The sequence below is a fragment of the Dryobates pubescens genome, chromosome 8 (genome assembly GCF_014839835.1).
Source record: "Dryobates pubescens isolate bDryPub1 chromosome 8, bDryPub1.pri, whole genome shotgun sequence".
In the NCBI taxonomy this organism is placed as follows: domain Eukaryota; kingdom Metazoa; phylum Chordata; class Aves; order Piciformes; family Picidae; genus Dryobates; species Dryobates pubescens.
In genome coordinates this window covers 38,934,882-38,948,212 of record NC_071619.1, presented here as the reverse complement: position 1 = coordinate 38,948,212, position 13,331 = coordinate 38,934,882, and positions in this window count along the sequence as shown.

Sequence of the window (13,331 nt, the reverse complement as noted above, 5' to 3'; positions counted from 1 at the left end):
AGCTCTGGCTCCAGTCATGCTCACCTGCCCTCCCCAGCTCTAACTGGGTCAGGTCTGAAGGTCTGGTCTGCATTTACATCTGCTTAACAAGGAATCCCCCAGATCAGAAACATGATGGGCACTTGGTGGCTCTGGAACAAGCACTGCTGAAAACAAGTAGAGTCAGGAATCAATTCCCTCAGCAGGGTCCTTGGCTAAAGCCTATGACCAACCTTTGTATTTGATGACATCTCCCCCAGAGCCTTGCTATAATCTAACAAATATCATATCTTTATTTAGCTGCCATATAACAAGGTGAGAGAACCTTGAGGGTATCTCTCCTCCATCCAGGGTAGGCCACTGTCAGCTGGAGACAGGGCAGGCTCTTTCCTCCAGCCTATAAGGCAACACCCGTGTATTATGTCCATCAGCAGGTAGATCTATATTTCATTACAGCCCCAGGCATTGGACATGAAGTCTCAAGAAATGAGAGCTGTCATTTTTTCCCCCCCCAGGTATTGCAAGTGTAGGGAATGCAGGCCAGAAATGAAGTGGCTCTCCCCACAGGGCTGTTTGCAGAAAGATCACAGCAGGGGGGGCAAGGAGGAGAAGCCATAGTGCCTCCGCTTGCAAGCTCTCACGAGCTCCCTGGGCATGCAGAGGCAGGTTTCCAGAGCCATACACATCTTTTGAACATCATCACGCTGTCATGTGTGCTTCAGGTTATTGCTAGCAGATGAGTGGCTGGCAAGGCATCCTCTGATCACTTTTTTTCCATGCACAGATGCCCAGTTTGTGCAAATAAGAGCAGTCGGGGCAGACTCTGAATGCAGCCCCACTGCTACCCAGCCATGGACTGGCACAGACTGAGCTAAAGGCTTCCAGGAGGCTCTGTGGGTGGCAAGCCCAGGTTGCACTTGAGCAACACCATGAAGGTGCAGGGCTCTGTGCTAGCTCCATGGCAAGCCAGTTCAGGCCCAACTGCTCTTACTAGCTGAAGCACAGCTTGTGTCCTGAAGCAGCACTACTTCAGCAAGGTGCAGAGCGCAGCTAATAAGCCTTGATGGGCCGGAGCTGGCAGCAACCGGGTGCAGCATAGCCCTCCTCAGATCACTGTCAGAGAAGGCAGTGAAATAAGCAGAATAAAAGGAGCCAGGACACGTCATTTGGCACAAAGTAATGCCCCTGTATGTCTGTAGCACATCTCCCAGTGCTCCCAGACCAGGACGGGTGCTGCAGTGCACTAACACTTACAGTTACCAACATTCCAGCATCTGAAGGGGACCTACAAGAAGGCTGGGGAGGAACTTCTCAGGACATCAGGTGGTGATAGGACTAGGGGGAATGGAATGAAGCTGGAGGTGGGGAGATTCAGACTGGAGGTGAGGAGGAAGTTCTTCCCCATGAGAGTGGTGAAGCCCTGGAATGGGTTGTCCAGGGAGGTGGTTGAGGCCCCATCCCTGGAGGTGTTTAAGAGCAGGCTGGATGAGGCTGTGGCCAGCCTGATCTAGTGTGGGGTGTCCCTGCCCATGGCAGGGGGGTTGGAACTAGATGATCCTTGTGGTCCCTTCCAACCCTGACTGATTCTATGATTCCTGTAAGGTCTGACCACACCTCACAAGCACCAAGCATCAGCTTTATTCGCACAGCACTTCAGGCAGGCAAAGGTTAGCAGAAGAGGCCAAACCACCAAACTCCATTTCCAGCAGCCTGTAAGAACAGCATTGTTGTCTCTATGCTGGCACTTTACCCATTAGCACATCTGCATGGCACTGGCAACAGAAAATAGACCCTGCTTTTGAAAGAACATGGAGAGCAGGTCTCATGAGGAGTGGGTGAAGGAACTGGAGTTGTTTAGCCTGCAGAAAAGAAGGTTCAGGGGAGATGATCTCACTTTCTACAACTACCCAGAAGGAGGCTGTTGTGAGGTGGGGTTTAATCTCTTCACCCCTAGTAACAAGTGCTAGGATGAGAGGAAGTGACTTCAAGTTACACTGGGGAGGTTTAGATTAGATATTAGAAGAAACTTCTTCCCTGAAACAGACTGCCCAGGGAGGCTGAATGCCCATCCCTGGAGTCGTTTAAAAGATGTAGAGATGTGGTGCTGGGGGACATGGTTTAGCACCAGACTTGGTAGAGTTGTTGGACTCAATCTTAAAGGTCTTTTCCAAGGGAAACAATTCTGTAGTTCTATCAACACAGGTCTCCATGCTTTTCAAAGCAGAGCACTAGGAAGTTTGGACTCACAAACAGGATATTCATAGAATCAATAAGGTTGGAAAAGACCTCAGAGATCAAGTCCAACTTATTACCCAATACCTAACACCTCATGACAACTAAACTGTGGCTCCAAGTGCCACATCCAAACCTTTTTTGAACACTTCCAGGGATGATGACTCCACCACCTCCCTGGGCAGCACATTCCAATGGCTAACAACTCTCTCTGGGAAGAACTTTCTCCTCACCTCCAGCCTAAACTTCCCCTGGCACAGCTTGAGACTGTGTCCCCTTGTTCTGGTGCTGGTTCCCTGGGAGAAGAGACCAACCCCCATCTGGCTACAACCTCCCTTCAGGTAGCTGTAGACAGCAATAAGGTCTCCCCTGAGCCTCCTCTTCTCCAGGCTAAGTAACCCCAGCTCCCTCAGCCTCTCCTCATAGGGCTGTGCTTGAGGCCTCTCCCCAGCCTCCTTGCCCTTTTCTGGGCATGTTCAAGTGTCTCAATGTCCTTCTTAAATTGAGGAGCCCAGAACTGGACAGCAGCTTTCACCCTTCCCAGCAAGGAACGACAGAGCTTTCAGGCAGACCATTAGAACCCATTTGCAAGGGGAAAGAAATGAAAAAGCAAGCAAACAAACAAGCCCCAAACCCAAAGCAGTAAAAAAAGAAGCCAGAACAATCCAGAAAAATGAAAATTTAATATTCAGAAGGGTCAGCTGAAGTCTAGGAGCTCCTTAGTTTTCCTCTTTTTGGCTGGGGTAATTCCACAAATTCAACTCTTGTCTTCACCTCACACCAGAAGAGCAGCCTGGTGTTTGAAGTTTGACATCCAACCGAAGCTCTCTGCAAAAGAAACGAGGTGCAGATCAGTGGAAATATTTTGCTTCACCTCAAAGGAACAGCTTAAGTGACAAGCTGCCTGGAAAGGAAATATTGAAACAGAACATTTCAATACTTTGGAGATGTTCCACCTTTAACTTCCACATGGGGGAAACGTTCCTGGGTGCAGTCAAGAGGGGCTCACAGTGCAGCTGCAAGGACAGCAAATGGCTTGGGCTGAGAGTCATCCTGCTTCTGTTATACTGTGCCCTAAGGGAGATTGATCAAACTCTTCTCTCTAGCTGCTTCCAGAATGTCCCAAAGCTACAAAGGAAAGCCTGATAGGTACAAAGTGATCCTCCTCGTGGCAGCTATACCTTTTCCCTCTGCAGCTGCTCCCAGCCAAGCTTGGAAATAGGATGTTGAAATGCAGCTCGCAAAGTTGCACACAATGTTTTGCTCTATTGAGCCAGCAACAAGAAGGTGAGTGGTTTTCTGGGGGCATTAAGAAGAGTGTGGCCTGCAAGGGAAGTTCTCCTCCCCCTCCATTCTGCCCTGGTGAGCTTGGCCCTGGAATATTGTGTCCAGTTCTGCACTCCCCAGTTCAAGAGAGACAGGGAACTAGCAGAGAGAGTCCAACAGAGGGCCATGAAGATGATGAGAGGACTGGAGCATCCCTCTTATGAGGAGGGGCTGAGAATCATGAGGCTGTTGAGTAGGGAGAAGAGTAGACTGAGAGTGGATCTTAGCAATATCTAAAGGGTGTAGGTCATGAGGATGGGGCTGGACTCTTTCCAGTGGTGCCTAGTGGTAGGACAAGGGGCAATGTGTACAAACCAGAACAGAGGAGGTTTCACTTGAACTTAAGGAAAAACTTCTCTCCTTTTAGGGTACCAGAGTACCTGACCAGGCCTGTCAGAGAGGTTGTGAAGTCTCCTTCTCTGGAGACTTTCATAACCCACCTCAGTGTGTTCCTGTGCAACCTACTTTATGTGAACCTGCTATGGAAGGGAGCTGGACAAGATGATCTCTGGAGGTCTCTTCCAACCCCTATCATTCTGTCAATGTGTGATACACAAGAGAATGTCTTTCAAACCATCTGTGCCTCTGAGCACAGGATAGCATTGAGCTACCTGAAACTTCTGTGTCAGAAAGATCAGCCTGTGCTAGGCAGTGTCCTGGTACCACCAGAAAACCACTGCTTGAGCTCCACCCTTGGACGCTGTCTTGGTCCAGAGAGGGAAAGAGACGAAGTTCTTTTCATTATTCCCGTGTTGTGAAATTAGAGGCACAAGCGAGGCCAAAATATCAACAGCTAGGCTATTGATTACATAAATAAAATGGAAATAAGAAGGGGAGAGGGAGAAGATAGAGAGGGAGAGAGAGAAGAGAGAGAGAGAGAGAAAGAGAGAAGAGGAAAGGAGTTATATTACCACACCCCTCACCCCCCACCCAGACAGCTTGAGTCTGTGGAGGAAAGGTGCTGCAGGAGATGCTGGGTTTGTAGAGAAACAGTGCTCAAGCTTTGGCTGGAGAAGAGATGTGATCCCTCTGGGCAGCCTGGGTCTGTAGAGAAAGGGTGCTGAGGCTTTGGCTGGAGAAGAGATGAGGTCCCTCTGGGCAGCTTCTTCAGCTCCATGAGTGGCAGCAAGCGGGACTTAGGACACGGAGAGAGGGTTCAGTCTGCTTGCTTCCTTCTCAGCAGCATGATCCTCCTGTGTTTTAGTTCTCCCTTAAGCCAGTAGTGGTCAAGTCTTTTATACAGTTTTTAGTCCTTAGGTATGTGTCCAAGCATTGTCCCTCAGGAATTCAGGAGGCAGGAAGTCCTCCTTAGGTAAATATCCAGGTATCATTCCCCAGGAAATCTTTCTGTGTATTCCTGTGTGTTTAGGCAGGGGTCTAGATGGACGGGGGGAGGGCCTCCACCTTCCCCTTCTCCATCTAACCTGCCCACACACCCATTACACCCATTGTCTCGCCATCCTCCCTTCCTGGAAATGATCTTGTCCTGAAGGCTTGATGGCTGGGTCCTGGGGCCATTGTTGTAGGCCAGCTGCAGTCAGTGTTATCATGATGCAATCGCAAGGTGATTTGCATCCAGGATTGGTACTGTCTGGGCAAGCAGCAAGTGATTTTTTCTTTGTTGAGTCATACAAGGAATTTAGACTCTCACAGACGCTTGCTTGGGTCAGCAGATGGTTGTGTCCTGCCACATCCCAGCTCTCACACCCTTTCAGATGCCTGGAACAGAAAAGGGACACTCAGGACACCATTCTGTGATTCTATGATACCACCATCGATGGTGTTCAGCAGGCCAAATTCCAAATGCCACCTAGCAGTGAGGGGCTTATCACTGCCACCAGTAATGCTCCTTGGGTCTACCTGGTCTGTCAGTGTAGATGTACATCTTCACACTCAGCTGAAAGGAACCAAGTGGAGGCCAAGCAGTGTGCCCTCAGAGGAAGGTGCACCTTGATATTTTGCCCTGTTTGAACCCACCCCTACAGTTCCAGGGGGACGCTGAAAACCTTGGAAGCAGTGTGTCCAGTTCTGGTCTCTTTAGTTTAGGAAAGTTGTTGAGTTGCTGGAAGGTGTCCAGAGAAGGGCAACAAAGCTGGGGAGGGGTTTGGAACACAAGCCCTATGAGGAGAGGCTGAGAGAGCTGGGGTTGCTTAGCCTGGAGAAGAGGAGGCTCAGGGGAGACCTTATTGCTGTCTACAACTCCCTGAAGGGAGGTTGTAGCCAGGTGGGGGTTGGTCTCTTCTCGCAGGCAACCAGCACCAGAACAAGAGGACACAGTCTCAAGCTGTGCTAGGGGAGGTTTAAGCTGGAGGTTAGGAAGAAGTTCTTCAGAGAAAGAGAGATTGGCCATTGGAGTGTGCTGCCCAGGGAGGTGGTGGAGTCACCATCCCTGGAGGTGTTTAGGAAGAGACTGGATGGGGTGCTTGGTGCCATGGTTTTTGGTTGGACTCGATGATCTTGAAGGTCTCTTCCAGGCAGAGCCATTCCAGAGCCAGAGCTGCTGCAGGCAAAATGAGACTGCCCTCTCTCCTAAGTTTGCCTGGGATCAATAGCCAGAGGTCTCAGTTCAAGTTAAAGGTCAAGTGTTTTCACTGAGGTTCAGAAGTTGTGATAGCTCTTCTGCAATGGAGGCTGCTCCAGAGATGGAGTCTTGGAACCTTGTGGACAGGCCCCAGCTGTGCAGAGATGCTTTTAAATAGGTTCTGGCTCTAGCTTTGCATTATTTTCCTCCACCTCCCTGCATAATTCCCCTCCAAATGAATGTGGGAGCGTGACAATTCTAATCCACGCTCAGTGTTTAAACTTGGATCACAGCTAACACAAAGGGGCTGGAGACAGCAAGAAAACCACCATATGTTAATTAGCTTTGAGCACATGTCCAAAGCCAAAACTTCCCTTCATCTGAATTCTGCAGAAATGTGGATGTGGATGGAGATCTGAATCTTGTGTCTGGCTGATTCAAATACTACTAGTGTCAAACCCCTGTTGATGGGGGAGGACGGGCTGGTTGTTGGACTGCCACTGTTAGCTGCTGCCAGTTCCCAGTATTTCATCTGCCCAGCCTGCCACTTGCTCTGTTGTCACGGAAATAGCTGAAGCTGCAACGTCCATTTGACCTTCAGCTTTGCTGCTTGAACCATTTCCTACTTAACAGCTTGCTCTTGTTCCCAGTTACACAGAAAACCAAGGCACTCAGCATAGCTATGGCACAGACTGGGGCTTCAGAGCTGAGCTGTGCAAGAAAGGGGAAACTGGTGTGTAAGGAGACCCACCTGAAGATGAGCTCCACCTCTGTCCTTGCTCCTGGGCTCAGCTCCACATCATCATCAGTCACAAGAGTGCTGCTCCCCAGCAGCTGCCTCTATGTATTTACATTCAAGCCTTGCATGTGAATGGGATTTAGCCCTCAAGAAAAGCTTGGTCCTCTGGTCTCAGACAGTGGGTACACAGGGAGGACGGTGGAGAGAGCAAGCAGCCTATCTTGCAGTCCAAAACAAAATAAGAAGGCTGGGCAGTGGTAGCACTGGCAGGAGGAGCCCCTCCTGTGCTGTCTGGACTATCTCCCAGAAGGGACAGCAAGGCCTGTGTAATCAGGCTCAGCTGGTAATCAGGCAGAGTCCAAACTAGCATAAAAACTAAATTATCCCTTAGTCCTTCCAGCTCAGGGGAAAGGATATTGATAGGGGAGGTGAGGATGGCTGCTGGACTGCAGCTGCCAGCAGCAGCCCATACAGACTGAGAAACATCTTTCCATCTAACCTGCCCCTCACCCCATTGTCATTCAAATAGCTGTTGCCTGGCATGCAAAGAGCCCCCACAAATCCCCAGTGCCCTGCTCAGCCCCACACCAGCATGGCTGCAGGCACCCTGCGGCCCTCGGGGAGGCATAATGCCATCTGTGTCACCGAGCTCACCGAGAGCTTGCTGAAGGCTCCACTGCCTGCTTGTTCATTTGTGTGGCTCCCCCCTGACTTCCTCCTCACTGTGAAAAAGGGGAGTGATGCCAGGCTGAGTCAGCTTGAAATGTGGGCCCAGCAGACAAGACTAAACCTGAGCCCAGTTGGCCAAGTAAGCTGGTCCATCAGTGCGGGAAGAGCGTGCAGTATCTCACCATGCGAAAGATAAGGGAGGCACTGCAGATCCCAGTAGATCCATCCCTACCTCTTAAATCATAGCCCTCATACTTACACAATCATCTTTAGATCACAAGGTTTCAATTAAAAAAAAGAAAGATTTGTGTATATTTGGTTGGGAGAGGCTGGGGAGAGGCCTCAAGCACAGCCCTACAAGGAGAGGCTGAGGGAGCTGGGGTTGCTTAACCTGGAGAAGAGGAGGCTCAGGGGAGACCTTCTTGCTCTCTACAACTACCTGAAGGGAGATTGTAGCCAGGTGGGGATTGGTCTCTTCTCCCAGGCAATCAGCACCAGAACAAGAGGACACAGTCTCAAACTGCACCAGGGGAAGTTTAGGCTGGAGGTGAGGAGAAAGTTCTTCACACAGAGTTGTTAGCCATTGGAATGTGCTGCCCAGGGAGGTGGTGGAGTCACCATCCCTGGAGGTGTTCAAGAGGGGATTGGATGTGGCACTTGGTGCCATGGTTTAACTATGAGGTCTGTGGTGACAGGTTGGATTTGATGATCCTTGAGGTCTCTTCCAACCTTGGTGATTCTGTGATTAGGACCACACTGTAGCCCAGACTTCTATAAAGGTCTTGGTTAGAACACTATCCAACAAAACAAAGAGAAAGTCCTTCTTGAACTGGACCTGCTTTCTGATCCAGGTTGTGATGTAGCCACTTTGAAGTGTTGCCAGCACAGCTCAGGGAGCAGCCCTCAGAGAAATGGCATTACAAGTCAGGAAGCTCTGAGCTGGCAAGGCAGGTCAGGAAGAACACCATAGAATGCTTTGGGTTTGAAGAGAACTTTAAATGCCAGCTAGTCCAGCCCCTCCTGCAGTGAGCAGCAATATCTTTGCCTAGATCATGTTGCTCAGAGCCCTGTCCAACTTGATCTTGAGTATTTCCTGGGATGGGACATGTACCACCTCTCTGGGCAGCATGTTCCAATGTTTCACCACCATCACTACAGAACAATTCTTCCATATAACTAGTTTAAATCTGCCCTCTTTTGCTTTAAAACCATTTCACCTGGTCTTGTCACACAGGCCCTGTTAAAAAGTTTGTCCCCATCTTTCTTATAGCACCCCCCTGTAAGTATTGACAGACCATAAAGAGGTCTCCTTGGAGCTTTCTCTTCTCCAGGCTGAACAACTGGCATAATATCATATGGCTAAACAGCTCCTGCTCCACCACCACCACAATTCCTGCACCCATCCCAGAGCCAGGGGCAAGACCCTCACCAGCCAAGATACCACACAGAGGAGCTCAGCCCCAGTGAGGAGGCCAAACCAGCACCTGTGAGTGACATTGGAGTAGTCATCAATCATTGCCCTAACAACCGGGGGGCCACCAGGCCCCCCGGCCTTTGTTGTCACCACCACCATCACCCAGTGTGCACCAGGGGCACTCACCAGTGATGAGAGGAGGATCCTCAGCCCAGATGGGCTCAGCTTGGGGCTACTGCCCTTCCTGGTGGGGATTAAATAGGGCAGTGGGTGGGGAGGGCCAAGTGGCCACACCTGGGGTGGGAGGAGACTCCAATAGACCCCAGGTGCTCTGGGATTTGAGGGGGAAAATGGGGTAGGTGAGGAACTTTTTAGGCTGTCAGGTAATGATAGGACTAGGGAGAATGGGAAAAAAAATAGAAATGGATAGATTCAGATTGGATGTTAGGATGAAATTCTTTCCTTTGAGGGTGGTGAGACACTGGAACAGGTTGCCAAGGGAGGTGGTAGAAGCCTTATCCCTGGGAATTTTTAAGGCCAGGCTGGATGTGGCTCTGAGCAACCTGATCTAGTGTTGGGGGTTGGAACTGGATGATCCTTGAGGTCCCCTCCAACCCCAACAATTCTATGATTTTAATCCATTTTGCAGTTTAGGCTGGATGTTAGGAAGAAATTCTTCACAGAAAGAGTAATTTGCCACTGGAATGTGCTGCCCAGGGAGGTGGTGGAGTCACCATCACTGGAGGTGTTTAAAAAGAGACTGGATGAGGCACTTGGTGCCATGGTTTAGTTGATTAGATGGTGTTGGGTGATAGGTTTGGCTTGATGATCTTGAAGGTCTTTTCCAACCTGGTTAATTCTGTGATTCTTTCAACCTTTCTTTCTTTCTAGGAGAGGTGTTCCAGCCCTCTGCTCATTTTTGTGGCCTCCTCTGAAACTGATCCAACAGGCCTATGTCTTTCCTGTGAAAAGGGTTCCAGAGCTGGGCATAGTACACTAGGTGAGGTCTCACCAGAGCAGAAGGGCAGAATTGCCTCCCTTGACCTGCTGCCCATGTTGCTGGGGGTGTGAATGGCCTTCTAGGCTGTGAGCACACATTGCCAGCTCACTTACTTTGTCAGGGCTGAATCACAGAATCTCAGAATCGCAGGGGCTGGAAGGACCTTGAAAGCTCATCCGGTCCAACCCCCCTGCCAGAGCAGGAGCACCTATAGCAGATCACACAGGAACACATCCAGGCAGGTTTTGAGTATCTCCACAGAGGGAGACTCCACAGCCCCCCTGGGCAGCCTGTTCCAGTCTTCTGTCACCCTCACAGGGAAAATATTTTTTCTTCATATTTATGTGAAACTTCCTCTGCCTCAGCTTCCATCCATGGCTCCTTGTCCTGTCACTGGGCACCACCAAGCAGAGCCTGGCTCCATCCTCTTGGCACTCACCCTTCACATATTTGTAAACATTAATGAGGTCACCTCTCAGTCTCCTCTAAGCTACACAGCCCTCAGCTGCCTCAGTCTCTCCTTGTACAGATGATGTTCCATTCCCTTAATCATCCTCATGGCTCTGTGCTGGACTCTTTCAAGCAGCTCACTGTCTTTCTTGAACTGACTGGCCCAGAACTTGACACAATATTCCAGACGTGGCCTCACCAGTGCAGAGTAGAGGGGGAGGAGAACCTCTCTTGACCTACTGGTCATACCCCTTCTAATCCACCCCAGAATGGCATTGGCCTTCTTGGCCACATGAGCACATTGCTGGCTTATGGTCAACCTTCCATCCACCAGGACCCCCAGGTCCCTTTCGCCTTCACTGCTCTCCAGCAGGTCTGTCCCCAACCCATACTGGTGCATGGAGCTGTTCCTTCCCAGGTGTAAGACTCTTCACTTGACCTTGTTGGACTTCATCAAATTTCTTCCTGCCCAATCTGCTGCTCTCCCTGCCCAGCTCTCCAGCCTGTCCAATCTGCTGCTCTCCCTGCCCAGCTCTCCAGCCTGTCCAATCTGCTGCTCTCAATCCCTTCATCTCCCAACCCACGCTGATATTAGGGATTACCCCAACTGCAGTGCACAGCCTTGGACTTGACCTCGTTGAGCCTCATGAAGTTCACACAGGTCTGTTTCTCAAGCTTGTCTGGGTCCCTCTAGATGGATCCCATACCTCAGGCCTGTCAACCACAGCTCTCAGCCTGGTGTCATCTGCAGATGTGCTGATTCTGGTGTGTCACTGATGAAGATACTCCACAGGAGTATCACAGACTCATAGAATTATTTCAGCTGGAAAAGACCTTGAAGATCACCAAGTCCAACCATTACCTAATTCTACCAAGTCTGGTGCTAAACCATTGACTGTAATTCTCCACATGCTCCTCTCACCCCTTCTGGTAGATGGGCTTCACGTTTGCCAGTTTCCAGACAAATGGAGCCTCCCTGGTTAGCCAGGACTGCTGACAGAATTATGGACAGCGGCTTGGTGAGCACAGTCTCACAGTATCACAGTATAACTAAGGTTGGAAGAGACCCCAAGGATCATCAAGTCCAACCTGTCCCAACAGACCTCACAACTAGACCATGGCACCAAGTGCCACATCCAATCTCCCCTTGAACACCTCCAGGGACGGCGACTCCACCACCTCCCTGGGCAGCACATCCCAATGACGAATGACTCGCTCAGTGAAGAACTTTCTCCTCACTTTGAGTCTAAACCTCCCCTGGCACAGCTTGAGACTGTGTCCCCTTGTTCTGGTGCTGGTTGCCTGGAAGAAGAGACCAACCCCTTCCTGTCTACAACCACCTTTCAGGTAGTTGTAGAGGGCAATGAGGTCACCCCTGATCCTTCTCTTCTCCAGGCTAAACAATCCCAGCTCCCTCAGCCTCTCCTCACAGGGCTGTGCTCAAGGCCTCTCCCCAGCCTTGTTGCCCTTCTCTGGACACGTTCAAGTGTCTCGATGTCCTTCTTAAACTGAGGGGCCCAGAACTGGACACAGGACTCAAGGTGTGGCCTAACCAATGCAGAGTACAGGGGCACAATGACCTCCCTGCTCCTGCTGGTCACACTATTCCTAATACAGGCCAGGATGCCATTGGCCCTCTTGGCCACCTGGGCACACTGCTGGCTCATGTTTAGGCAGGTGTCAATCAGCACCCCCAGGTCCCTCTCTGTTTGGCAGTCGCAGGATGGATCCCCGAAGGACAGCACTTGTCACTGATCTTCACCTGGAGATATTGCATGCAACATCGGCGTTGCTGCTGCTTGCCGGCGCTCGGCAGGAGGCGAGGCAGGGCACGGGAGGCAGAGCGGGATCCCCGCTCCCGGCACGCCGCGGCCGGGGCAGGGCGAGCGGGCAGCAGGCAGCGCCACTCACGGAGCGGTGGCTCCACCTGGCGGCCTGTGGCGGAAGCGGGAGCCTGCCGGGGACGCGGTCAAGGTCCTTACACCGCCGGGGAGCAGGGAGGAAACAGGGATGGCGGCTGGCTGCTTAGCCGTGATTTCCTAAACGAACGCTCGCAGGCACAGAATCGTAGGACCGCTTTGGTTGGAAAAAACCTCTAAGACGGTTTAGAACAACAGTTAATGCTGCACTGCCAGGCTACCGCTAAGCCGTGTCCCTCAGCACCACCTCCCTGTGTCCTTCAAACACCTACAGGGATGGAGTTTCAACCACCTCCCTGGGGACCCTGGTCCAGGGCTTGACAACCTATTCAGTGAAGGAGTTTCATCTAATATCCAATTTAAACCTCCCCCGGTACAGCTTGAGGTCATTTCCTCTGTTGTCTCACTTGTTACTAGGCGGAAGAGACCAATCCCCACCTCACTACAACCTCCTTTCAGGGAGCTGTAGACAGCAATGAGGTTTCCCCCTGAGCCTCCTTTTGTCCAGACTAAACAACCCAAACTCCCTCAAGCTGCTCCTCACGAGACCTGTTCTCCAGACCCTTTCACATCTTTGTTGCTGCTCTCTGGACATTCTCCAGCACCTCAATATTATTATTATTATTTGTAGTGAGGGCCTCAAAACTGGACCCAGCAGTCAAGGTGTGGCCTCACCAGTGCTGATTACACTTCCTTGGTCCTGCTGGCCAAGCTTTTCCTGATACAGGCTAGGATGCTGTTGGCCTTTATAGCCACCTGGGCACCTGCTGGCTCATGTTCATCCAGCTATAGATGAACACCCCCAGGTCTTTCTCTGCTGGGCAGCTTTCCTGCCACAATCCCTCAAGCCTGCAGCATTGCATGAGGTTGTTGTGCCCCAAACACAGGGTCTGGCACTCAGCCTGTTTGTATTGCTGTGTGGGTAACAGCTCCCTGCGTTGGTGTCTCAATAACTTTTGAGCTGGTTAAGTAATTATCTGAAACTGATGAGAAGATGATGGTCTCAAATATGTGAAATAATACCTACAGACTTTGTAAGGAAAGGTGGCCAGGCAGAGGTAGAAACTGTGCTATTGAGCTGC